At 49.0% G+C, this 27,882-nt stretch overlaps 1 pseudogene; it reads right to left on the bottom strand.

Moving 5' to 3' along the window:
* Positions 1–41: 41 nt before the first annotated feature.
* LOC131403119 (tubby-related protein 4-like) lies at positions 42–25,045 on the bottom strand (annotated as a pseudogene).
* Positions 25,046–27,882: the final 2,837 nt, after the last annotated feature.

Here is a 27,882-nt window from a genome sequence, read left to right as displayed (position 1 = left end):
GAAAGGCTCCTCTCCCTCTCCTCCTCCGCACAGCAGTCTCTTCATTTCAGGCGCTGAGTCACGGTGGCCAGGGCGCCGGCGAAGGCCTGCACAGCGGAGAAGGGGTACTGGAAGTCCAGGATGTACGCATTGCCGTCGATCCTTCCCAACTGCATCACCTGGAGGGCGAGGGAGGGAAGCAAAGACATTAAAGCACAAACAAGGCGGGACACAGGGCAGCCGGGTCTGGGCAGCACCTGTTGGAGGCAGATAGCATGGCCTGTGAGATGCCAACAAAAGTGACTCCGATCAAGCTTCTCGATCTAACTACGAGTTTGGTGGAAATAAAGGAGCGGAGGAACATGTTAAACAACACAGTGGGGAGACAATGAGCAGACCTCAGGGCATGGAAAGCTCCACAGGTCAAATGAAGGGGCTTCCTCATCCAGGAAACAGAAAAAGGAAGAACAAGTAGGAAGAAGAATCTACAGGCTAAAAGGGGCTGACGAGAAATATCAACTGCAACTGTCAATGTCACTACTCAGAGAGGGACAGAATGCCACCGCCTCTTTCCCAAGCCTGCTTGCCCTTGTCATTTCAGTACTCATGGGACCACGTGACATGTATTATTATGCAACATGTTATGTACACTTATTTATTGTCTTTCTTCCATTTTTGTAAACTCCATCAGGATAGGGATTTTCTGTTTTCCTCATCGATCTAATTTCAGCACTTAGAGTAAGGGCTGGCAAACTCTCTGTAAAGGGCCAATAATATTTTAGCCTTTGTAGGTCATACGGTCTTTGTCACAACTGCTTAACTCTGCTGCTGCAGGGCGAAAGCAGCTGTAAACTATACTTAAGTGGACGGGCGTGGCTGTGTCCCAATAAAACTTTATTTATAAAAAGCAGCAGCAGCCGGACTGGCCTGTGGGCCATACTCCTGGCTCAGAGGATTGCCAGGCACACAGCAGGTGCTCAATCAACATTTGTTGAGTGAATTAATGAAAATGAGATTTAAATAGGAGAAGTGAAGGGAATTCCAGGATGGTGGAGGAGGGTAGTTCCAGAACAGTAGCTACACAGCAGGGCTGGGGCAACCGTTCCAGGTTGGAGCAGGAAGAACCGACAAATTACCCAATGTGTTTGCACCAAGAGGGGACTTGCATTCTGCCAGGGAATCCGCGAATGACTTAATAATAAATACACAGAGAAATTAGCAAATAAGCAAGCAAACAAAAACTGGGTAATTATTATGTCTGGGGGACAAAAACCACTCTCCAATAAAAAAAGAAATGTGATTAAACCATATCACATGGCTCAGCTCTGAACGGTACTTACTGGCATAAGGAGGTGACCAGTGACTACTGATTCAACTGGGAAGGGGGGTAGAGAAAGTTCACGTGTGTGTAGTCAGAGGGTGGGGGGTGAAGAAAACAAACCCTCACATTCCTCAGGAAGAAGTCAATACACAATGCTGAAAACTGAAAAATCACCAAATAGTAGACACCCTGCTCTTTACAAATATGGTGGCAAATACCAGAAAAAAGCCAACAGAGGTGGAAGCACGCCCTCTGGGGGAGGCTGAGGTTTGGGAGCACGCAGGGGCCTGTTAGGGGTCCTCTCGGGTCTTGTAGAAGCATTTGACTTTAAAAAATCAGTACACGTGTTACTCTGATGAGAAATAGACAAGACAGCAAGGGGTACACTGAAAATCACAACTCCACTTGGCCCTGAGAGACACCAGCTGTTTTCCACATTTCCCCTGCGGCCTTTTGAGAAACGCCCCCCCAAGGCCAAGGCACTGATACCCGCCCCCCCTTTAAAGGCCCCCAGAGGCCCGTCAGGATGAGACAGCCGCGCCGTGGCCCCGGGCCAGGCTCTCACCTGCCGCCCCTCCAGCTCCATCTGGAAGTTCTTGGCCGACTCCTGGGTCACCCGCCCCCCGAAGTCCAGCTGGCGCCCCTGCGTGGCCTCGTCCACAGCGGCTGCTTGTTGGCCATGACGTGCACGAAGCCCTGGCTGCGCGGCCGGCCGTCCTCCCGCTCGCTGGCCCTGCGGCCCTTGGCCTCCTCCGGCTCGCCGGCCGCGCGCAGGCTGCGCTTGCCCTTCCAGCCCGTCTGGCCGCCCTGGCTCCGGGTCACCAGCTCGTCCCCGCTGACGCGCAGCCCGGGCTGGCTCTCCGAGCTGTCCTGGAACCCCTTCCTCTTGTTCAACTTCTTCCACTTCAGCTGGTCTTTCTGACTCTTCTCTTTCTTCTTCTCCCTCCCCAGGCGGGGGCTGGAGATCAGGGAATTCAAGTCGCTCCGAGTCCGAGCCTCCTTCTTCATCTCGCCCTCTGTGATGGCCTGAACGTTTCCCTCCTCGCTCGGCTGTCCAGGCGCTTCCGGCTCTTCTTCCCGAATGTCTCCGGCCGCTGGGGGACCGGACTTTCCGTCAGGGAGAGGACTTCCTGGAAGTTGTCAGCGGTCTCTACCATCACCTCTGTGCCCAGGTGGCTCTGGAGGTCGGCGGGCGGTGGGGACACGAGGGGCTTCTCCACCACCAAGTGTGCCTTGGGGGGAGCGTGCCCTGGGGGTTCTGCACGGGCGGGCATGCGCTGTAGGAACTCCAGGGGTGCAAGGCGACAGGTGGCGGCTGTAAACTCGAGCACGTGCTGCTTCCTGGATACATGGGGGGCAGGGGGCAGTAGCGGGGGGCGGGTAGGCGGGCTACAGGACCACGGTGGGCTCCTGTTGTGCAAACTGTGTCTGGGACAGGGTGTCTTTCGGGGAGCAGGGAGCCTGCACTCCCGGCAAAGGGGGGGTGTTATAGCTTCCTGGGTAGGGCACTCCCATCCCATAGCCCGTCTGGAAAGTGGCAGTCGGGCTGGCGGGCGACTTGGGGGAGACGAAGGGCACTCGGGACACGTCCAGGTGCTGGCTCTGACCTGCCATCAGAGGGGACAGTTTCAGGGGGTTGGGCACTGCAGTCTGTGCTGTCCTGTCCTGGGGAACCCAGATGTCCTCCCCCAGTACGGGGTCCCACTGGTAAGGGGGCGGCCGCTTCCCGGCCACCGCAGCCTCGGGCAGCGCGGGGTGCCGCAGAGGCTTCTCGACTGGACAGTGCTGGCCCAGCGCCTCGTCCTCGGGGAAGGCCGAGTTGACAGAGTGGGTGCGCTCGCGGGCGCCGTCGGGCGGGCTCAGGAGGCTGTAGGAGGACTGCAGGGACAGCGGGGACGTGCCGGCCGCATGCGCCCCCGCCCCCGCCCCCGCGCCCGGCCGCGCCCCCGCTGCACTGGCTGCAGGTGTAGAGGGCGGGCGGCGGCCGCGCGGGGAAAGGCGCTGCGCCCTTGGGCTTGGCCAGCGGCTGCGGCGGGGCGCGCGGGGGCTCGGCCAGCTGCGCCGCCCGCAGCGCCGCCTCGCGGTTGTTCCTGCGCAGCGCGGCGTGGATGAGGCTGCTGTCCGGCCTCTGCGCCGCGGCCGGGCCGGGCCCAGCGTCCCGGCGAGGGCGGGATACCGGGGCGGGTCCCCCGGTGGAATGGAGGTGGAATGGAGTAGCGCGGCCCCGTCAGGCGGTTCAGGGTCGCGCTGGTGCAGGGCTGGGGGGCCTTCTTCTCGGTGGCGTGAGCCTCAGGGTGGCCGAGCTGCCTGGGCCGGGGAGGGTGTAGGTGTTCCGGGCGCAGAGCATCGGCGTCCGGGGACGGCACACCTCCTCCACGTTGCCGCTGCTGTCGAAGGTGGTGATCCTCTCGTAGCCCAGGGGCGGCTGATGGTGCGCCGCCGTGGGGTACAGCGAGAAGTCGCCCTTCTTCAAGCACACGTCCACCGGGGGCTGTGGGGGCGGCAGCGGGGGCGGCGGCGCTGCCGTGGTGGGGGCGGCGGGGATGGTTCCTGGGTAGGGCGGTGGGGGCTCATCTTCGCCACCTGGACCTCCTGGAGGGCACTGAACACCACGGCGTCCCCCTCGGCGGCCAGCTGCGGCACCGGCCGCAGGGCCTTGGCTGGCTTCTGCAGGTGCTCGTGGTCTTGGTCTCCGTGGTCCACCACCGACAGCTGGATGGCCCCCTGTGCTGGCGGCGGCAGGGACAGCTGAGGGGGGTTCGGAATGATGCGGCCCATCTCCACACCTCCGAAGATCACCTGTCCGGGGTTGGAGTAGCGGTCGGAGATTGCGTATGGGTTGGCACTGTCACTTGCGTGCTCAGCTGCCCCCACGGCCGTGGTCTGATTGGTCAGGACGTCCAGCTGCACGTTCTGATTGGCCAACAGGGACTGCACCAGTCCTATGCTCTGTGTGGGGGCCGTAGCTTGAGCTGAGCTGTGCATGGGCGCGATGGGGATGTTCACGGTACACGGTGGGTTGTTCTCAGGCACGCCAGATGCTCCCGTCACTGGAAGATTAGAAAAACCAACTGCTTACAAAACAGTGCCATGAAACTGGGTCAGAATAAGCAACTCATCTAGGCCTTTTACGTATAAACTGTAATTCCTACAAACAGATGCCTTTGCGTGGGGAAAGCTGGACCCTTCCTTCAAGTTACACAAAGCTTCTCTGAAGTTTCTGGAAGGACACTGGCAATCGGTGGGCTCTGGAGCTAAGGGCATTGTCAGAGCATTTCAATGAATACTTCTGAACCTTCTGAGTGTGGTGCCACGTGTCTGAATGGTACTATGGCAAATAAATGTTTAAGGACACTTTTTACTCATGATGGTCATAAAACGGCCCATTCTTATGCAAGAGGAGGGCAGTGGTACAGTATGAAACTCCACTGAGGACTCAATGCCTAGGCTTCTGAGTAGGTTTATCCAGGGTTTTGGATTGGTTAGTGTGGGAAGTGTCGTGGGGCAGATGTGTAGCTGAAATTTGTACGTAAATTAATTTTCTGTAAATAGAACCATGTCAAATGCAGTAGAGAAACCAATGATAAGAATCCTTCGGCAGATCTGCATATGAGGGGAAGGATCATTTCCTAACTTTACTGCTTTTTAGCATTTCAAACAGTATATAAGTTAGAGCCACACTGATTAAAACCCTGTAAATCCACCCTATTTGCACACAGGAGGAGTTTAATGGAGTGTGCGTTTGAGCAATCATCTGCAGACCACACGCAGGGCCTCAGCGCCACTGTTCAGTACTGCCCTTTCTAAAGAGCCCACAGAGCACTGGAGGTCTGCTCATCTGGACCTAAGTGCCACGTGACTATGAGCACGTGCGCAGGAAACAGGCATTAACAGGAAATTGCACAGGCTGGCTGACCTTTCACCAGAACTACAGAGGGAAGCCAGTAGTCCATCAAAAGCTAAGCCCACCCTTCGTGCCTGTGACAGACTCATCCCCCTTCCCTGGGGTCCTCCACTGAGACGTGACTGTCCCCTGGCTGCAAGAATCTAGGTCCTGTCTCAAGTTTTCTATGATTCCTGTTCAGATCCCTCTTCCAGATGCTCTCTCCTCCGTATGGAGTACTGAGGGCAGGCATCTTCCCCGCCGAAGGAGAGTCTCTCTGTTGCGTCACCAGCAGTATGTGTAAGCCCTGAGACAAATCATTCCTCCTTTCTCTGGGAAGCACAGACAGTGACGACAACAGCCGCAACAGCTGAGCACGAGAGAGCTAGATTAGCCACATTCCGGGAGAACGGAGGGCGCTAAGGGGAAAGTGTGAAAGCCACTTCTAAATCCAAGGTTCTGAAATAGCAGGAGAGCTGCTATAAAGCTCATGTGTGAGATTTCACCAAACTGCAGGTTTATGGGGTTGCAAAACCTCGCCCATTAGTCCAGAACATCTGCTCCACCCATGAGGAGAAAGTATACCTATCAGAGAACCAAAGACGGCTACTGTCAGAAAGTACAGTAGAATAATTTTACACGCAGAAATCTGGCTGAAGGAAGGTCAACAACGCCCCCAAGTTCAGAGCCCGAGTTGGGACGCGTGTCCCTCCCCATCCCACGGTGAGGTCCAGAGCCCCTCGTTTGAGAATGACAAGATACAGGAGGAGTCAGTGGCCGTGTACGGTTCCTCTGGCTCAGAAGCCAGAGGCTTTCAGAACCTTGCTTGGTTCTAAGTAGAGGAGCCTCTATATTTATAAAATTGCAGGTGGACTTTTTTGAGAATAGTTACATATAAATAATTGGTGGACTACTTAGAAATCATTCTAATAATCAAAATAGGATTCCCCCAGTAGAAAAGACTTAAATTAAGATGCTATGGATCTGAATGTTTGTAAGTTGAGATTTTAAAAACTTATACCAGCTTTGACCTTGAACTCAGACCTGGCCTCTATGCACTGAGACACACTCTGCACATTAGGAGAGAGATGTTCCGCCCCGGAGGTGGGGCAGGTTTGAGAAACTGGGCTCTGTGGCACCACAGGGAGATGCCATTCTCTAAGCAGGGATTGAAAGGATGAGGGCTAGCCTGGGGTCAGTGAGACTGGGTTTCAGTCCTGACTTGACTGAGTCCTGATGAGTCCTGTTAACTTCCCTATCTGGGCATATGACTAAGAGGACTACCGAGAGGATAAAGTGAGATGGTAGAAGTGCTCTGTGATCATGAGCCATCACGGCCACCTCATCGTCCTTGCTCTGGTAGCTCCCCTCCTCCCCAAACCAGTGACAGTAGGTGACCTTTCTCCAGTGACACGCCACCACACCCACCAACCTTACTGAGGAAGTTGTACCTTTTCCAAACCGAGGCAGCAGGCACGGACTGACATGTTGGCATTCTTGACTACTTACCACTCTGTCCCCGTCGCGACCCACTAACAGAGGGCTCGTGACAAACCAGTTGATGTGTGAACACACCTGGTAAATCATCCTCATCTTCACTGACAACATTCGGGTTGAAGACAGGTAAATTAACATACTCCATGGAAATCTTCCGGACCTCTGGGAGATAGATGGTCATCTGCCGCGGCTGGAGATGCAGGAGGCTGGTTTTATAGATTACTGGTGGGAGGAGGAAAGCACGGTTAATAGAGACAAGCCAGAGGAGAGCCAAGGCATCAACAGTCATGGGAAGAGATGTGGGGTGACCTGCGTGGGCAAGGCCGGAGACTCTGAGATCAGCCCTCCACCTCCCCTGGCGCACAACTGGCCACCCCGGCCACGGACTGGATTCGGGAACAACAAATTCTCAGTCTAGCCCAGAATTAAAAACCTATCTTAGACAAATTCTTTTTAGAATGAGCTGGGTTATGACAAATGTATTTTTTAAAAATCCCATTTGCAATCACCAGGATAACTTGGTGGAAACAGTTGTGATAACCAGAGAGCCAAGCTCAGGGGGCAGTCAAGCAGCTACTGGAGGGCAGCTACGCGGGGAGCAGCAATGACACTCGGGCTGTATTCGGGACTGGATTCTGGGCTTCCTGACTTCCAGTTTCATGCTCAGGATAGAGAATCGCGGAGAACTTCCACACAGTTTCTTTAAATGCTAAGATTTAATTTCATTAACAGGGACCTTTAAGAGAAGGCCTAGACTGCAACTAAAATATTTAGAGAAGACAAAACAAGTTGAAAAATAATGAATCTGAATTTAAGTTTCACAATAGGTTAAAATCAGGATGAAACTGTCCCGTCAACTTTCTCTTATGTTTAATACTCTTTGCTGTGAGATATGTAGAGGTTCTTTAATTATTCCTATTCTTATTTTTTATTAAGATGAGCCAAGTTCTACCTGCGAGGCTGTCACCTCACAGCCTGGTGGCTGACTGGCCAGCACTCCCACAGCTCCAGGCCTTCTGCTCTGAAGCACCGTCGTAAGGCTGCTCCTTGGGCTTGAGTGGGCTGAGACGCCTTTTCCACGCCAGGGGTCGTTACAGGTCTTATTCATGTTTTCCTCTCTCTTGCCCACAAAAGAGAGTTTGAATTTTGTCTCAAAAATTCTGGATGGTTCCATATAGCTTAAGAATTAATGCATTAAAGTGCTATTCTTTGTCGTTCAGATCGACAAAAGGATGTAAAATTAAAAATCTCAGGAGGGATGTAAAAAATAATATCAGTTGCCTCCAGGGAAAAAAACTAGGTGGTTGGGGGTGAGGATAAGAAAGATTTTTACTGTATATTCTTTTAAATCTTTTGAATTTTGAATTTATTCCACATTTTTAAAATTAAGAAATGCAAAAAATTAAAAACACAAAAATTTCATGAGCCTGATCATTCTAATTGAAGGAAACAAATTATTCAATGTAATTATCCAATTATTCAATATAAAATATCCAACAGCACTCACTTTTTGAATCTAACAGAGTGTCAAAGATTATTTAATAGGGCGCCATATGTAACAAACCCTCTAGAATCCCAGAGTTAATTTCTTCTCTCTAGTAGAATCATGTGGAAAATTCTTTTAGCTTGACAAATGAAAACGCTCTTTTTAAAAAGGTCAACGATTAGGACAATGATTTCACCGCAGTCACACACCAAGCTTTTGTCTTGGGCACTGAGATTCCTAATACAGGCCCTCCCATCTTAAGGTCCTCCTTGACTTCTTTATGGATCCACTCAACATCCAAGAACTAAGGGCAGAATGAGAAGACCCGTTGAGCATAGGTGCACGTCCATTCCTTTTGTCAACATTTGCTGTAGGCAGATGGCTAAATTCTCAGATTACAGGTGTGGGGTAACCATGCCTCTCACACAGTGGTTATTAGAATCACCATACATATCATGAGGGTGCTGCTGAATTACTGAAGAGCAGGCTTTTGTGGTCATGAGAGGGTTTCCCGGCTGTTGAAAACATGAGAGATTTCTTTCCATTATGTGAATGGATTGTCTATTGTTATTTTCTAAGTCAGTTTTATGTTTTACTTTTATTCTTTTTTTCCTTTGAGCTGAGAAACCTCAAAATGAAAAATCCAAATGCAGCACCATTTAATGTCTCTGAAGATGCATACACAGCAACAGGTCTTTTTAACATCTGCTTTGCAAGAACTATTTGTTTTAAAAGATCTAACTGTGTCTGAAACAACTCTAATGGGCAGATCCAGAATTTTTCAAAAACTATTTTTGGTAGGTTACACAGACCACATTCAAGATGGGGCCACCAGCCATCGGTGAACCCCACTGGCTAAGCTGGCCTTCTAGAGAGACGTGTGCGTGTTAGATGATCAGGCAATGTAGCAAGGTGGGGGACAACACAGGCCCTTAGCCCACACAGAGATGTGGCCATTAGGATGAAGCTGCTTTGAAAAGGACCTTCTGTCATTTCACTCCTTCACGGTCCCCTAGTAAATATGACACGTCAGTCATTCAAGCAGATACAAAAGAGAAGGCAAATTCTGGGTTCTGCCCAGCCTGGTTCTCCCTGGGTTCCATTTTCCTCGATGTCTCAAACTTCTCATGGAGAGGATATTTATCTGGTACTTAGAAATGAAATCCAAAAAGATTTACCACTAAGAACTGTACTAACAGTCAGCCAACTTCTTCTTAAGGTCTTGAACACTTTCTTCTTGACTTTCTTCAGGAGTTTCTTCTGACTCAAGAACCTAAAGACACTGGTACCAAAATCTGTCCACAGTAAAAGACCAGAAATCAAAGTAACCAGAAGCCTATAAGAGCTTTGATAGAGATTTCGGCTATTTTGTCATTTTTGTAAGTCAGGGCTTGTATAAAAAAACGAAAACACCAGTGGCAAAAAAAGAATTTGAGTGATAATTCTAATTTTTGTGAAATCAGAGTGGCTACAGTCAAACTTTGGAGGTAAAATACATGCTCATCTTTTGGTGTCATAAGAGCGCATTTTCTACATTAGGCCACCAAAGGTTGAAATTGCTTATTCAGCCTGAGTTCCAACCGGGACAGTGGGAAGAGAACAGGACGCAGTTTTTACCTGCACCGAGGTTGGTTGGCAGGAAAGCAGCCAAGCCCACAATCTTAAATTTGGTTCCCCAGATATTAGACATGACCTGAGCAAGATAGTTGTGCTGTGGGAAAAAAAAGGAGAAAAATCACAATCTATTTCCATATTTTCTATTGATCACTCAAGAAGTAAGGACGTTAACACTTTTTGCTTAAAAAGCCACACGTGGGCACTGCCAGAAATATTCACTCTCTGTCATTCCACTGTTTTTAAGACCAGTAGCTGCCTACAGCATGTCAGGCACCCATTTGCAAGTGGTGGCTCAGCGAGCTGTCATTCTCAGGTTGGGAGTGGGGGCGGGTGTGTCCCGGTGTGTCCACATGTGTGTAGGTTAAAAAGGCACAAAAGTGATTTGGGCACTTTTTTCTTTACCTCTCCTTCCTCCCAGTCACTGAACCAGAGAGAGCACCTGGCTCTGAACCCATTTTCATCCTTGATATTTCTCCTGGAAACATCAGCTGCACTGATACCAGTATATCCCAAAACTACCCAATTATCTGTTTCTTATTCAATCAAATTTTTAAAAATTTAAGAAGTTATCACTATGCCCAAATCATGCATGAGTGTGTGTGTGTGTGTGGAAGGGCAATAATAAAGATGAATAAAATACAGCTCCTCAAAGAGCTTAGAACCTAATGGAGGAGAGAAGGCCTGTAATTATTTATATACAAGGAAGTGACTGAGAAATGTCCTAAGGGAGTTACAAACAAGATGCTCTGGGATTACTGTGGCTGAGCCAGGGGAGGAAGCCTTCACGACAGAGGGGAAGTTCTATCTGGAAGCACGTGGGCAGAAAGGAGGGTGAGGAGATGGAGCGGGTTACCCAGGCAGGGCAAAGGCACAAAGGCGGGAAGAGGTGAGTCAACAGTGTGGCTCTGGCACCTGGAGAGGAGGGGGTGTCGAGGAGGACAGGAGGGAAAGACAGGCCAGGCCAGGCAGTGGGGCTGTGACCAGGGATTGGCTCCTGCCGACACTGGAGTCACTGAAGGGTCAGAAGCGGCTTGAGGGAGCAGAGGTGAGAAGTGTGGCTGTGTCTCAACCAGAGCTACCTGTGAGGAGATTCCTGTGGCAACAGGGGGATGCCCGAGGTGGGAAGGAGGTCTTTCGGGATGTGGAGGTGACGGGGCATGGAGGAGGGCAGACAGGCTCTGGTTCTCTACGCCCGTGTCTGCAACTGCAGTGACAGGCACGGAGAGGGGGGACCGAGGGTTCAGCGGCCATCAGGCACACACTGAGGAGGGGAGCGGAGCGTTGGATTGGGGGACCACCCGAAAGCCGACACTACCTGAGTGATGTCTTCAAAGGGAAACTCTCTTCGCGTCAGGCTGGGCGAGCCAATGGAGGGCTTGCGCATCGGCAACCGTGGAGACCTGGAGATCTCCTGTGCCTCCCGGGACAGCTTGGGGGACTTCCGAGCCTCAATGTTGATCCTGCGGAGGCAAGGCCCCGAGGGTCAGGCGCCCCGGTGGGGGCAGCGCCTGCACTCCTGGCACTCCCTTCACTGTCCACCAGTCACGGTGGATGTGCCACTCCCAGGGGCCACGTCCCTTAATTTACCCAGGCCCCGCCCGCCTGCTTCTGCCTTATGAACACGAGGAAAGAAGGACAGAACTGCATATCGAATAATATATATTCAACAATATAGTGAGGTTCAATCGAGTGATTCATTTGTAAAGAACCTCAGAGAATTAACTTTCTACTGAAAACTTTCTACTGACTAATAGTAAGTTTGGAATCGTCCACATGTCTTCTGCCAGGGGTCGCAAAATTCGTCCTGAGGAAAGTGGCGGGTGGAAGAGGCGTTTCTCACCTAAGTCCACAATGGCGTTACAGTTCCTAACACAGTGCTGGGATTTCAACAGACTTACCTAGCATCTCCCCCCTGCAATATTGACATCAGATCAGTGGATCTAAGTTTTTCTGCTGCCTTTTGATCCTATGTTATATCTCTGTTCCTCAGTTCCTTTGTTTATAACATGGGGACACATGTGTTTAACGGCAGTCTACCCCAAAGAGAGTGTTATAAAAGTGAATATGGTAAGGTTGATGACATTCCCTGAAAGAAAAGCATTAAGCCTCACAGATACTGCTTGAGAGCTTGATAAGACACCTAGGGCTCCCAAAGTGTGGGAGGACAGGGGGACCGAGCTGGTTAAAGCTCTGAGCGAGGACAACTGGCCTGGCTGCTGCGTAGGGGCACTCAACACTGAGAAAGACGGAAGGAAAGAGGACCAGCTCCAGAGACCGCAACATCCGGGAGCTTTCCAGGGACATTTACAGGTGAAAGATTTGGTTGCTTATGTATTAAATGGCCTCTTCTCCTTAAGCAATGGGAAAAGCCAAAACACTGTAGAAGTGTAGAAAAGTTCATAATTTTATTTGTAATTTTAACAAGCCTAGAATAAAGATGAAAAAAATAAATCGAACAGATTGCTGGATATCTGGATATCTATATGGGAAAAAAATGAACGTTTACCCCTAACTCAGACTATACACAAAAATTAATCTGAGGTGTAAATTAATCTGAGATTTAAGTGTGAAGGCTAAAACTATAAAGCTTGTAGAAGAGAATAGAAGAATGTCTCATGATCTTAGGGTAGACAAAATAGGACAAAAGCATTTCCTAAACAGCACACGAAAAGTGCTAATCATAAAAGAAGAAATTCACATTAGACTATACAGCAATCCATATATCTGCTAAAGGACTCATAGCCAGAATACATGAAAACTCCTACAACTCTAAATAAGAGAAAAACAACTCAATAAAAAATGGGCAAGGGGCTGGCCCAGTGGTGTAGTGGTTAAGTTCACGTGCTCTGCTTTGGTGGCCCGGGGTTCAAAGGTTTGGATCCCAGGTGTGGACCGACCCATTGCTTATCAAGCCATGCTGTGGCGGTGTCCCATATGAAGTAGAGGAAGATGGGCATGGATGTTAGCCCAGGCCCAATCTTCCTCAGCAAAAAGAGGAAGATTGGCATCGGATGTTAGCTCAGGGCTGGTCTTCCTCACAAAAAAAAAGGTGCAAAAGACTTGAACAGACACTTCACAAAAGAAGATATCCAAATGGCCAATAAACATAAAAAGCTGCTTAGCATCATCAATCATTGAAGATATTAGGATTAAACTACCATGAGATACCACTATACACCTACCAGAATGGATAAAATTATTTTTAAAAAATGACAATACTCTGTAGGTGAAGATGGAAGCAGCTAGAACTCTCATATACTGCTGGTGGGAATTTAAAATGGTACGACAGGCACCTTGGAATACTGTTTGGCAGTTTCCAATAAAGTTGAACATACGTCTACCCCGTGGCCCTACAACGCACTCCTAAGCATATACCTGAGATAAACGAGTGCATACGTCCATAGAAAGTCTTGTAGAAGAATGTCTACAATGGTTTTATTCATGATAGCCCCAAACTGGAAACTACCAAACATTCAATTGGTAAACGGAATAAACAAATTGTAGTATATTCATTACAATGGAATTCCACAGAGCAAAAAAGAAAAACTGTTGATACACGCAACAACATGAATGAGTCTCACAATCATTATGTTGATTAAAAAAAGCCAAATAAGAAAATAGGACATGTGGTTTGACACCATTTATATGAAGCTCAAGAGGAAGCAAAACTCATCTATGCTGACAGAAGTTAGAGCAGTGGTTACTCTAGGGAGTGGGTATCGAATGGGAAAAAGTACAAGGGAACTTTCCGGGATGATGGAAATATTCTTTATCTTCAACTGGGTGGTGAATACACTGGTTTACCAACTGCACAATGCATTATGTATTTACAATCTGGGCAGGTACGTATCTGCACGTACATTAGACCATCATTTCACACAGCATCAAGAATTTTAGAGCTAGAAGGATCTTAGTGAAGATCTGCTCCACCCTTTAACTTCATAGACAAGGAAACTGGTCTCTAGGTCATGGATCAACGTTACATTCTGAGGTTACAGAGCCCTCGGTGGCAGGGTCAGGACCAGCAAGGCAGGGTTTTTTATCTATGACACTGCAGGCCCTTCCATCTGCTTTTAGCTTTTTGCCACTCTTTAGGCCAAACCCTTAGGATAGAAATTTTTTTGTGTTTGTGAAGAAGATCAGCCCTGAGCTAACATCTGATGCCAATCCTCTTCTTTATTTTTTTGCTGAGGAAGATACCCTGGGCTAACATCTGTGCCCATCTTCCTCTACTTTATATGGGACGCCACCACAGCATGGCTTGACAAGTGGCACATTGGTCTGCGCCCGGGATCCGAACCTGCGAACCCCGGGCTGCCAAAGCAGAGCACATGAACTTAACCGCTATGCCACTGGGCCGGCCCCCCAAACATTTTTTTTAGAATACTATTTTTTCCAATTACAGCATCAAAGGCATTTGATTCGGCATTCCTTTCAACACATTACATACACTGTAAAACCTCTGTCTTACTGTTCTCAGACCAGAAATAAAAACAAGTAAGCCAGAAAGCTACGGCCGCCCCTGCCACCCACCACCAGTGCTGACCCCTAGAAGTTCTGAGGGTTCAGCAAACTTCTTCCTGGGGATCTTTTGCTGTCCTGAAGGGAAGAGTAAAGGAAAGCTATAATTATCACAGGCAGATCTTCCAGACGACAGACTTGGATTGCCTCTTGCTATGCTCCTCTGGTGTGCGTTAATGGGATTCTGCTGCAGACACAACACAGACACACCTCCAGAGGCTCAAAAAGGGAGGACGCCCCTACAGACCAAGATTACCTTGGGAGTTTGGGTGATTTGCTAGCTCGGGAGATTTTGGGAGATTTCTTGGCAGCCCAGTCGTCACTCAGTTCGATGTCACTGGAGTCTGAGCAGTTGCAGCTGTCGATCATGGTAGAAATCAAGCTGTTTCCATAGATTTCATCGGGTAAGATACCAAGCAGTAGATTTTAGGGAAGTGACATCAGTTAGACCCTCACGACGATCATTACTAGGAACTAAGGACAGCCTGACCCTCTAGGCCACCGTTTGAAGTCTACAGGTTGAAACAGAAAGGAGCAGAGCATTGTCTTCCTTTTACATTTTTATGCCATTATATTTTCTAAGCAAAAGTAGTCCATTACTTCTGCGGTTAGCAAATGGGCGTGGAATTTTAATGCCTCTGTAATGTACAACAGTCTGGCACTGTTTACTGTGCCAAACCTGGCAACAAAACGGCCGCGCTATTGTGCCTCACCACACACCAGGCTCCATCTGGGTTCACACGGGCAGCCTGGGAATCCAGGCCGGTCAAGGGGCTTGCTGACTCACTGACTCCCCCAGAACCTGCTTCTGCCCTGGGACCGGGGAAGGCCCTTGTTGGTTCTGGGCCTGCTCTGGACTCAAGACCTGGCAGAGTTGGGTCCATTTCAGGGACTCCGAGAAATTTATGTCTGGCGTGTCAGAACCGTCTCCTGGAACCGCCACAAGGATGCTTGCCGGGGGGGGGGGGTGGCTATCCCACCTGCTAGAGGTGCCTGCCTGCTTCGAGCAACGGCTGGAAGAAGACCTGTGTGGCAGGACTTTCAGTGGGAGCTTTGGGTTCTCCTGAGGGTGCCTGCGTGGAAGCCACTCAAAACAACCTTGTCAATTGGCCATTAGGTAGAAGATTAGAGGCCCCAAGGCAGAAGACGACAGACACAGCAACGGGGCGATCACAAAACTGCAGAGTAGATGAAGTCCATGTTTAACATCCTCCTCAAAACCCCTTCTCCTTTGCTGCCTTCCTCACACGGCCTCACATCCCCTCACATCCCTTCACCACCCAAACCCTGCTCTGCCCCACCCCAGGTCTGCCCTCACTGGAAGTACCTCATTCTTCAAAATCACTTTGTTTTGCTGACAAAAGCCTCATTCCCTCAAGGCTCCAAGAGCCTTGCCAGGCAATAAAAAAGCTGCATCATTCAATCACAATGAAATAATTTATAGACTATGAGCGATTTTACCATTCAAAAGGGCTGTTTACATTTGAAAGAATGAGTTTGTAATCCAAACTAATCTCTGTTTCTGAACACGTGGAGGTGACATCTGTGTGGAGGTGACATCTGTGAACAGGGCCTCTCTGAGGGCCCTGGAGGCAGAGCAGAACAACTTGGCGTGCTACTTGGAAGGAGACTAGCTGACGCCCGATCAGTGTTACTACATCGGCCTCTTCATCAACTACTTCCTGAATCAGAAGGCACGACTCGTGAATCCAGCAAGCTGGAGTGGTGTGCATCTGAGTTCCATCAAATAAAAAGGCTTAATTCACACGGCCCAAGCAGTGCTTTACATTATTTAACTTAGGAGCCCTAGATCAAAGGAAGTTTGGCCACGATTCCAAAATGCATATAAGCCCACAGAACGCTTCCTCTGTGTTCATGAGCACAGAGCCAGTTCACCGACCTGAGGAAATTCAGTAATGTATTGTCCACTCAACATCTGATTGACTTGCTGATGCCGGGGTTTTGTAATTGCTGGATGTCATACCCTTTGCTTTTTTCCTTTACTCACGTCTTAGTCTGTGTGGGCTGCTATACCAAAATACCACAGACTGGATGGCTTATAAACAATAGAAATTTACGTCTCACAGTGGGGAGGCTGGAATTCCGGGATCAGGGTGCCCGCATGGTGGGGTTCTGGTCACGGCCCTCTTTGGGGTTGCAGACGGCTGACTTCTTGCTGTGTCCTCGCATGGCAGAAGGGGCTACTTTCTGGAGCCACTTTTATAAGGCAATAATCTCATGATTATAAAGGCTCCGTCCTCATAACCTAATCACCTCCAAAGGCCCCACCTCCTAATTCCATCACACTGGGCATCAGGATTACAACATACGAATTTAGGGGGGCATAAGCATTCATAACCACTTTTATTTTATTGTCTGTCTCCCCAACTAGTGGAAGGAGAGTTGCCTGTCTCGCCTCCTGCTGTAACTCTAGAGACCAGAACAACGCAGAGACTGGATAAATACTTCCTGAAAGAAAAACGAGGTCTCTCCCTGCTTCCTGGCTGCACCCCAGACTAACTGCAGCAGGATCCTGGGGGTGGACGCGGGCACTGTCGATTTTTAAGGCTCCCCGGTGATTCCCATGAGCAGCCAGGGCTGAGAACCACTTGCCCAGGAGCAGAAGGACTTCCCCATAGAACGGACTTAAAGGGGGCGGCGTGAGAAGAAGGGAGTTGCTTTCTGAGACAAGCCCCAAGTCCTGCTTGTTCAGTGTTACAGTTACACACTTGGAGGCTCATCACTCTGCTCCCTGTCGTCAACAACTAGAAATTCAGTGCAGCACGTCAGAGTAAGACCCAGGGAGCCTGGGGGTGATGGACATCTGTACCTCTTATTTCTAGAGATTCTGTCATTAATTTATCATGAAAATTCTGGAAGAAACATACAAGTTGTAGATAAATGTAAGTTGATATTCCTCTTTGAGAACAGAAGGCTGAACTGTACTGTTTGGGGCTTCACATCCCAGTTTTGTCAGTTTGCAAGAATATGCTTATTTCATCTGGGTTGAGGCCTTTTCAAAACACACAGCCCAAATCAGGTATCTTTTTAGAATTTTAAAAAAATCTTTAAGCACAGTTTCAAAGCTTTTAAATAAAAGTTCTGTCTTAGTCTGCTTGGGCTACCATAACAAAATACCACAGACCAGGTGGCTTAAACAAGAGAAATTTATTTCTCACAGTTTGGGAGGCTGGAAGTCCGAGATCAGGGTGCCAGCATGCCAGATTCTGGTGAGGGCTGTCCTCCTGGCCTGCAGACGGCCACCCTCTCACTGTGTCCTCACGTGGGCTTTCCTCAGCGTGTGTGTGTGTGTGTGTGTGTGTGTGTGTGTGTATGCAGGGAGATCTCTCTTCCTCCTCTTACAAAGCCACCAATCCTACTGGATTAGGATCCCACCCTTACAGCTTCATTTAACCATAATCACCCCCTAAAAGCCCTGTCTCCAAATACAGTCACATGGGGGTTAGAGCTTCACCATATGAACTTGTGGGATGGACACAATTCAGTCCATACATTCCGCCCCTGGTTGCCCCCTTATTCATATCCTTCTCCCACGCAAAATACATTCATTCCATCCCAACACTCCCAAAAGTCTTAACTCACTCCAGCATTAACACTAATGTCTAAAATCCAGAGTCTCATCTAAATATCACCTGAATCAGAAATGGGTGAGAGCCAAGATACGACTCACACTGAGGCAAAACTCCCTTCCAGCCGTGAACCTGTGAAACCAGACAAGTTACGTGCTTCCAAAACACACAAGACGGCAGCGGGCCAGGCACAGGGTGACATTCTCATCCCAAAGGGAGACACAGGAGAGAAGGAAGGGCCCCAGGCAAGTCCAAAGCCTAGTAAGGCGAATTTCTAGACCTTAAGGCTTGAGAATAACCCTCTTTGGTTCAATACTCTGCCCTCCAGGCCCACTGGGGTGGCAGTGTCACCACACAGCTCGAGGTGAGGGTCCCCACGGCTCTGCGGGGCTGGGGTCTTGTCCTCAAGTCTCCGGGTGGAGGCTGTCTGGCCTGCTAAAATTGAGGCAGTGGCCCTGATGACCTCTGAATCGCTTTTGGGGTCATTTTTCCCTCTTGAAGAATAGTGCATGTTCCTATCCGACCAGCTCCATCATCCCGTCCTGTCAAATCCAGGAAGTCAACAGCCTTCCTTCGTCTCAGCCCGTATGGACAGGCTGAGAACTTTCCAAATCTCCAAGTTCTGGTTCCTTTTTGCTTAACAATTCCTTCTTCAGTGTGTCTCTCTCCTCTCTCATTTTACTATAAGCAGTTAGGAGGAACCAAGCCAATCCTCCAAAACTACTTAGAAATCTCTCAAATATCCAATTTCATTTGCTTGCAAGTTTTATCTTCCACAAAACACTAGAACACAGTTCAGCCAAGTTCTGTGCCACTTTACGACAAGGATCGCCTTCCTCCAGTTTCCAATAACATGTTCCTCATTTCTGTCTGAGACCTCACCAGACATGGCCCTAATATCCATATTTCTAATGTGTACCTCAAAACCCTTCCAGCCTCAACCCATGACCCAGTTTCAAAGCTGCTTCCACATTATAGGTATTTGTTACAGCAGTTCCCCACTTCTTAGTACTAAAATCTGTGTTAGTCAGGGTTCTCCAGAGAAACAGAACCAATAGGAGGCAAATACATATACACACACATACAGAAAAAGAGAAAGAGATCATAAGGAGTTGGCTCACGCGATAATAGAGGCTGACAGGCCCCAAGGTCAGAGTGCCAGCCTGGCTGGGGTCTCGGCTTGTGGATGCACACCTTGCTGTGTGCTCACGTGGCCTTTCCCCAGTGTACGCGTGCGTGTCGAGAGAGAGCTCTCCCTCTTCCTTTTCTTTTTTTTTTTTTTTTTTTGTGAGGAGATCAGCCCTGAGCTAACATCCGCCAATCCTCCTCCTTTTTTGCTGAGGAAGACAGCCCTGGGCTAACATCTGTGCCCATCTTCCTCCACTTTATATGGGACGCCGCCACAGCATGGCTTACCAAGCAGTGCATCGGTGCGCGCCCGGGATCCGAACCAGCGAACTCCGGGCCGCCGCAGCGGAGCGCGCGCACTTAACCGCTTGCGCCACCGGGCCAGCCCCTCCCTCTTCCTTTTCTTATAAGGCCATCAATCCTATCCCATTGGGACCCTACCTTCCTTAAAAGCTCTATCTCCAAATACAGTCACATTGTGGATTGGCGTTTTAACATGTGAATTTGGGGGGGGGACACAATTCAGTCCATAGCAAGCTCTGACTAAAGATTTCCTTTGGAAAATTTGTGAACTTTTGCTAAACAAAAATTATTGGGATTCATGCTATGTATTATAAAACGCACACTGGTAATTCTGAGAAACACATTTGTTAAGTTACTTGGGGGACATTTACAACAGGGGATCAAAAACTTCAGAGCATAGCAATCCCCTGGGGCCTCCACTAAGTTGCAGATTTCTAGGCGTCGTCTCCAACGTGCTGAACCAATCTAAGGGGCAGGCCTAGGAACCTGGATTCAAGTAAGTATCCCAGGCGATCTGCGGGAAGGTGGCCCATGGACCACATCTGAGAAACGACGACATGGAGGACTGAGAGAGTTCATCAGCTTCTCACGATGAGCAAGTCCTGGCTTCTCAAAGTCAGGAACCCTCTCCTCTCTGAACCAGGTTACGTCTACCACTCGGTTGGAAATTAGTCATGTTCTGCCTTGTGACACATCGTCTATTTTTGTCTCGAGGTATTTAAATCTTGACTTTTTTATTGAAATTTTCAAGTGTTAAGTTGTCTTTCACCCAAAAGGGATCATGAACTCCCTGAAAGCAGAGATGCCCCGGCACTGCTTCACAACCACAGGAGACCCGAGGACCGTGTACAAGGCAGGCACTCAATACGTCCCGCCTATCTGCTTTGCTTTACAGCCTTTTCATTATAAAAACACAACACCTCCTTCCCCACAGGCCTGTTAGCAACCGGGCCAGCCTGTGTTGGGAGGAGCTGACAAATGTGACCACTACGGAGAAGCAGGCTGGGACGCTCAGGTCAGGTCCACACAAGCAAGGTCTTAGGAGGCTGCAGCCTTGTCCCTACAGCACAGCCCCCGCTGCTTCTGTCCTGTTCTTCAGTGGGAAATTGACGCACAGGAGCGGGGGAACAGAAGCAAGCTCTTCACATAACTTCCCGTCAACACTGAATCCGAGCATAGGTTTTATAAAACTGCATACACGGGAGGAACCTTAGAGACAATGACCCCGCTGAGAACCGGCGATGCGCCCTCAGGTTCAGGACCTTTCCCAAGTCCCCCCATCAGTCATCTCTAACCGCCATGGCTCCTGTCTTCTCTCTTCCCCTGAAACTGCAACTTCCTTCTAAGTTCACGTGCACTGCTCTCTGGCTTCTCTCACTTTGCCTTCCTTCCTTCTGAATCTTCCCTCTCCCTCCTTTCCACCTGCCTCCCTACCAGCCTCCAATTCTTCTCGCTCTCCCTGCTCTTGGTCCCAGGTCATCACATGACTCAAAAGACGAAATAACTGACTAATATCCAATTTTTAAAGTATAGTTTCACTGCTTTCAATTTTACACGGTAACACTGACAGCAGAATGTTGCTACAGATGCGGAGCATTCCAATAAAGAAAAGCAGACAGCAAGTGGATCGACTGTAAAATACTGAGGTGGGCAATTGAGGCCAAGGTTGAAAAAGCCCATTGCACGTGACACTCGGCTAACTGGTGATGCTACACGGCGCAGCGGCTTCAGGGACAGAATGGGGGCAGAGGCCAGTCTAACGGGCGGGAGAGGGAACAGGAGATGGGAAGTGGAGAGAACAAGTATGAACTAATGAAAACAAATCTAATTCAACCCACATTGTCCCACGGTCAGGCGCTTACCAGGCACTGGGGGTACAAAGATGACTCAGTTCCCTCCCTCCGGGCCCTCAGGAGTCAGGGACTGTGTGCCCCGAGGGATACCAGCAGCTCAACTGACTGAGGGGCGATGGGCACAGAGGGGACAGCTGCTCGCTCTGCTCTAGGTGACCGGCAAGATTTCACAGGGAGGCGGGGGAACGTTTGAGCCGGCAGGTACTGCTGACAGAGGCCACAGGCCTCGACTGTGACTACAAACAAAAAGAGCAAAGTCCCTTCCCTGGAGGCTCACACTCTAGGGTCCCAGAGAGAGGTGCGCAGTGAGCCCCCTGAATACGGCAACGGAGTCATGAAGATTGGTATAAGAGAGTCTTTAGAAGGAGAGAGTGACTGTCATGCGAAATCTTTACGGACCAGCAAGAAAGTCTCCTTGGTCATCAGCTAAAAAGCAGCTAAGGGTGGCTTAGCGAGCGCAGAAGCAGGATCCCCGCAGGAGGCTGAGGAGCAGGCTGAAGGTCTGAAGCGTTTAATCCTGTCACTCGCTCCGGGGGGCAGCGACGGCACCTCACTACTGTTTTGACGGTCTCAACAGCACATTCAGGCCCTCAGTGGATACCTGACAAATAACTGAAAGAGGAGGCTGCCATTCCCAAAAGGCCCGCGCCAGCCTCCCCTTGATGACAGCCGATGTCTCCTCCCCCCACAGCCCCAGCCACACGGAGCCTCAGGAGCGCTCTTAAAAACCCGTGGGAAAGTCCACTTAGGGAATCTAACTTCAGCAGGATTTTGGAAACGGAGTAGCTTCAGGGATGTTCCACGCTAGCCAAACGTTCACAGATAGGCGTTACCTGTGCGTGGGCAGTCAGGAATACCAGTCCGCACCCCCCGAGAGGGGTCTGCAGTCCCTGGCGAGGCGCCCCCCTGCGTTGCTGTCTGAGCGCGGGTCCGTGATGACGAGCTCCGGCGCAGCTGGCTGACGCGCCGCCCCTCGAGGACGCGCACGAGCCCGCCCGGGTGCTCCAGGCAGAGCGCGTGGCACGGGCCGCCCACCTCCGGGCCGCGCTCTGTGCGCTTCACGGTGCGGCGCAGACGCTCGTTGCCGGCCGAGGGGCAGCTGACAAAGTCGCGCGTGTTGTCGGGGTCCGGAATCGGGGGCTGGAGGCAGGACGTGGAGAGAAAAGAGCGTGCACATCACTGATTACCCTGGCGGAGCACTGGCTGGCGGCTCGGGGAGGGTTAACTCTGCGGTGCGGGACAATGACTCCCAACTCTGGGCGCACGTCACAACCTCCTGGCAGCTTTCAGAGACCTCAGCCCGGATCCCACCACAGACGATGGAACTGGAATCTTGTGGGGGTGAGCCTGGGCACGTGTGTGTTCTAAAAACTCCCCAGGCGATTTTAACGAGCAGCCAGGGTCCAGAATCACTGGTGTGGAACCAAGAGTGTAAAGCAACTTGAAGAAAATATCACAACAGATTCTAAAACTCGGATGTTTTAGGAAAAAATTAACCAAGAAGTCAATCTGATACTTAGAAGCAGAGACAGAAAACAAAAAAGAGAACACAGGAAGCAACCTACATGCGGAGGGCCAGAGGGAACGGGGAACCCACACTGGAACAGCCACAGGCAGGTCCAGTCCACATACCACCATAGCGACAGACCAGTTCTCAAGCTCCAGTCAGCATAGAGGACGCTGACAGCGAGGGCTGGGTGAGGGCCGCCCCTCCGCACAGTGATGAGGAGAGCAGGCCCCAAGATTGACAGGGTCCCATCCTGACCGTTCCCCTAACGAGCCACAGAGCAAGTCCCTCACTTCTAAGAACGCGTTTCCTGCTTTCTCAAGAGGGGATAACGGCAGCATCTGCCAGGGAGTCAGGACTGAACAAGGCAGACTGATCATCAGGACGACAACGGCAGCCACGCTCGGGATACTGCCTCTGCCATGAGAAAGCTAATGCCTATCACACAAGGTGACTCTCTTGTGGACACTAAGGGTGATGCTAGGGACAGACTGCGCGCGTGGGAGACCGAGGTGGGACTTTGCGGAGCCGCACACCTTCATCTTGCAGAGGAGCAGACGTGACTTCTGTGCTCCTGCTCTGGGACTCTCGCCTGTGTTCCTTGTCTCGGCCCTCCTCTTGGCGAGCCTTCGGGAACAGGCAGCCAGCACGAGTGAGGAAGGAGGAGAAGGTGAGTGGAAGGGCTTCACCTTGATGGTGGGGATGAAGGCAGTGGGGAGGTGGGAGCAGAGGCGGGGGGGCGGGGTCAGCTTGCTGACATCCTTGTCCTCTCGCAGGGCGCTGGCAATGGCCTGCTGGCACAGCAGCTGCAGGCCGGACACGCGGTGCTCCACACGGACCACGTACAGGGCTGGTCCTGATGCCATCAGCAGCCACGAGTCCCGGTGTCCCCAGCAGATGGAGATGATGGGGCGCTGCCAAGAAGTGAAGGGAGACTACGCTTAAGCTGTCGCTCTTGTAAGCAAAGATCATGCACGCTTGTGTCAAGCCAATTCAAGTGACCTGATAGTTCATGAGGATATTGGTTTTAAAAAGCACAAGAGAGGATGTTAAATACCATATTACAAAAATTCAGTATTTCCATTGAAAAGCAGTTAGATCCCCAGGCCACAGCACAAAGCACTGGAAAAGTTTTACAAAGTTCTTTTACACGTATTATCTCATTTAATTTGGTGCCATAAAACCTAACTTAGCTCTTATGACGTTTCTCCCAGGAGATGCAATCAGCCCGGGGGACTGTACTGCATATTCCTTACTGAAGCTCTGCTATCTGGAACCCCAAGTAACTGGTGGTAGGTATTCCCATGGCTTGGGGAGGTGGGGAGGAGGCAGACCAGACGGCTCTTCCCTTTTGTCCCGACAGGGAGCATTTTAGAGTCAAACCATCACTGGATTTGGGGTCATGAGCTATGTGACCTGGGAACTATGATGTAACCCTTGGAAGTCTCCTACTTTCTCATGAGCAAAATGGGAGCTGTGAGGACTAAAGGAGATGAAAGACGTCAAGTGCTCTGGGACCTATCACCAGTTATAACCCATAGATATTAAGTCACTGTTATTCTCAGCCATCCTCGAGCTGATGGGGCAGAAAGAAAGTAGAAAGCTATCTGGAAAGGGGAGAGAGGGGAACACAGCCCCTGTGGCAGCTGCTCGAGGGGTCTGTGGCCATCATTTGCTTTGAAAAGGCAGGCTGAAATCCAAATGTGCAAGTTAGAAACTAGTTGTACTGAAAAAAATCCAAAGCTTTAGGGGTGCCATCTATGTAAGATGAGCCAAGGAAGAAAGAGGGAGGTGGAGGGAGTGATGGAGAAGCAGCGAGGGAATTTCTTCACTCCGATCTGGACAGATGGAGTTCTAATTTAATGAGGTCTTGAGGGGTTTCAATGATCAGAAGTGGGGCTATCAGATCTTTTATATGAATGACAGATAGGAACAGAGTTTTCCCAACACTTTAGTGACAAACATTAAGATAAAAGGAACACATGAAGACGCTTGCTTAAAATCGCCTCCAGGGTCGGCTAATCCTGGTTTGAACTTCAAAACACAATGCGGGGCTGAAGATAATTCATCTTCCATTTCCATCACAGTGAGGCCAGGCAGTCACAGCCTCGTGGACGAGGACCACGGAGCCTAGAACTCAAGTCTGGGGGCTTCCGGCGTACTTCCAAGATGGGCCTCCTTCTAAGAGGATCCCACGCGGAGGGTGGACCCCAGAGAGACGCCTGTTAATTTAGAGCAAGGCAGAATCTCTGCTGAAGACAGGGCAGACAGCACATTAAAAATACACACCAAATGTATTTGGTATCATCAACCCCCTTACGTGCAGGTTAGGACTAAAGTTCTATTCCTACCAAAGTCATGCTTAATCTTAAAGATACACGCCACCCGCCACCCCTGAGCCTCCTAAGATAATATGTACAACTTAGAGCTCAAGTCATGAAGGACAGTTTTCACTTAGCACAATCGGACTGGTTGGAACTGGCTGCAGAAATCTCAGACACTGCTTTCTCCCAATTTCCCATTACTTTTGAGCCCATTTATCTGACATGCCAAGGGTTATGATGTACGAATCACATATATATATATTTTTATCCTCCTGTGTCCTCCCTCCTTCTGGTTCTGTTTTTCATAGTAACTATCTCTATGTAACAGTTGATTACAATTTTGGGGAGGATCTTACATACTTATCATAATGACAGTTTTATATATCTCTTACGTCTTTGTACAAAAGAACTTAAACCACTTAGAGTTTCAAACTGGATAAAAATCCTCTCTGTTACATTTACATGTACAATCACTAAGCATCATAACAAAAATAACAATTATGTCTTAAAAACTTACCTACGTTCCAATAGCACATTGAGTTATCTTGATAAGCACATATATTATCTCATTTAATCTTAACTCTACCACGTAGGCATCACTATTCCTATTTAACATATGAGGAAACTGAGCTAAGAGAAGCTAAGTAACTTGGTTACAGCCAATAAACAGGAGAGCTGCAATTCTCACCCGTTTCCCTCTCAACCCCACAGCTTATGCTCATCTTACTACAAGGTGCCACCACTCTTTTTTTTTTTTTTTTTTGTGAGGGCGATCAGCCCTGAGCTAACATCCATGCTAATCCTCCTCTTTTTGCTGAGGAAGACCCGCTCTGAGCTAACATCTATTGCCAATCCTCCTCCTTTTTGTTTTCTTCCCCAAAGCCCCAGTAGATACTTGTATGTCATAGTTGCACAGCCTTCTAGTTGCTGTATGTGGGACGCGGCCTCAGCATGGCCGGAGAAGCAGTGAGTTGGTGCGCGCCTGGATCCGAACCCCGGGCCGCCAGTAGCGGAGCGCGCGCACTTAACCGCTAAGCCACGGGGCCGACCCAGTGCCGCCTCTCTTAAGTGTCAGTATAGCGATACAACCACCTGAGAACGCGTAATGGCCCACTACCAAACTTAACTATCTGCCCATCACAGATAATAACGAGCCCAAATTCTCCCCTCTGGTCTCCTCTTAGTTCATTTGCTCAAGGCCATTTTACCCAGAAAGAAACCGAACCACATGTCTGTAGAAGAGACACACAGACAAGAGGAGAAACAAGCCGCATAAACAGCCAGCCAAGGGACAAGGACCGGAATGATTCCTCACGGCAGAAAAGGATCCAGAGGTCACGTGGGCCCACAAGCAGGGATAAAGTAGCCAAGGAGTCCTGGTAGAGGAGCACGAAGCAGCAGTGGGACAGCCTGTCTCCGAGGTGAGGAAGGGCCGTGCTACTTCATGCTGGGCCTTGCATCAACGAGAAAACACAACTGCTTGTTGTGTTTGTACTTGTGATGCAGACAGACCCTAATGAAGTAAATTGTTTACTGATTTTGTTTTTATTGTTTTTGTGTCAATAGATTGTCCGAGGATTAAAAAGTAAGCAGCATTGTTTGTTGGAGAGCCCTACAGGAAGTGGGAAAAGATTAGTCTTACTTTGTGCTGCTTTAGCGTGGCGACAGTCTCTTCTTCGTGTAAGTATGTGGTTGATATATTCAGCTTGATTATTGGGACTTGAAAAAAATATAATAAAGTACTTTTTATCCAGAATGATTCATTTAAGGAAATAGCAGTAACTAAGAATATACTTTTGGTCTTTCTTTTAATCCTCCCTGCTTGATATTTTAATGAATCTCAATATCAACGAATACTCAAGTGGTTGTGCCTTTATTACATTATTAATCTTTGACTATTATCTTTTTGTAAGTTATGTAAGTTGATGATAATTTCTCTATAAATGTCTCTGACAGCATAAGTGTTTCTCTCCTGTCCTAATTTGATGCTACAGATAGGGTGACCAACTTGTCCAGATTTGCCAGGTACTTTCCCAGGTTTAGCCCTGAAAATCTTACAGCCTGGGGGACCTCCCAATCCTGGGCAAATTCGAGTGGTTGCTCACTCTAGCTGCAGAGGATGATGAATGTTTGTTTAATTAGAAATATTATGAATAGAGGTTCTTTCACTTTGAGGGAAGCCAGCGGATGAAAGCTTAAGCGAAAAAGCTGGAGTGCCGTTGTCACGTCGTCGTACGTGCCGCTCAAAGAGTGTTACAAACGATGGCGAGGACTGAGGAGCTTCACGTCATTTCAACAGTCCAAGTACACCACCTTCTGAAAGAAATGGCACTTCATCAACTTGTCAAGGTAGGTTATATTTTTGCCTGGGTCTGTTGGTATGTGTAATAGGAACCTTCATTACTGTTGTTATGAGACCTAATTTGATAAATTTGATGAGCATAATTCATTAGGTACCTCCATGTAATTTCTCTGGAATTATTTTTAGATAACACAAGAGTGGTCAGAAATCCTTGGACTACTTTATTCTTGGCTTGGCTTTTAATTGATTTGGACATTTTGCTAGCTTAAATCATTTTTTGAAGCAGGCAAGGCAAAATAAATGATATTCAGAAATTGATGTTATTTGTAGGCAGGATTGTTAATTATAAGTTAGAATTTTAGAAAACATTGATTTGTATTGTAAGACAAAATCTAGTTAGCCTCATTCATTCTTGATAAGTTTGCATGAACTTCTGAAGCCAGTATCCTGCATGAGGATGAGATATGTTTTAGGTATGATCCTTGAATAGTTCTAATTAGATTTATTTAAGTGAAATATATTAAGAATAACATAAGACTCTTAATTTTTAAAAAATATTTCTCTGGCTTTG

The sequence above is a fragment of the Diceros bicornis genome, unplaced genomic scaffold (genome assembly GCF_020826845.1).
Source record: "Diceros bicornis minor isolate mBicDic1 unplaced genomic scaffold, mDicBic1.mat.cur scaffold_55_ctg1, whole genome shotgun sequence".
Lineage (NCBI taxonomy): Eukaryota > Metazoa > Chordata > Mammalia > Perissodactyla > Rhinocerotidae > Diceros > Diceros bicornis.
The sequence above is the reverse complement of the archived record's forward strand: the minus strand, read 5'-3'. Positions and strand labels throughout refer to the sequence as shown.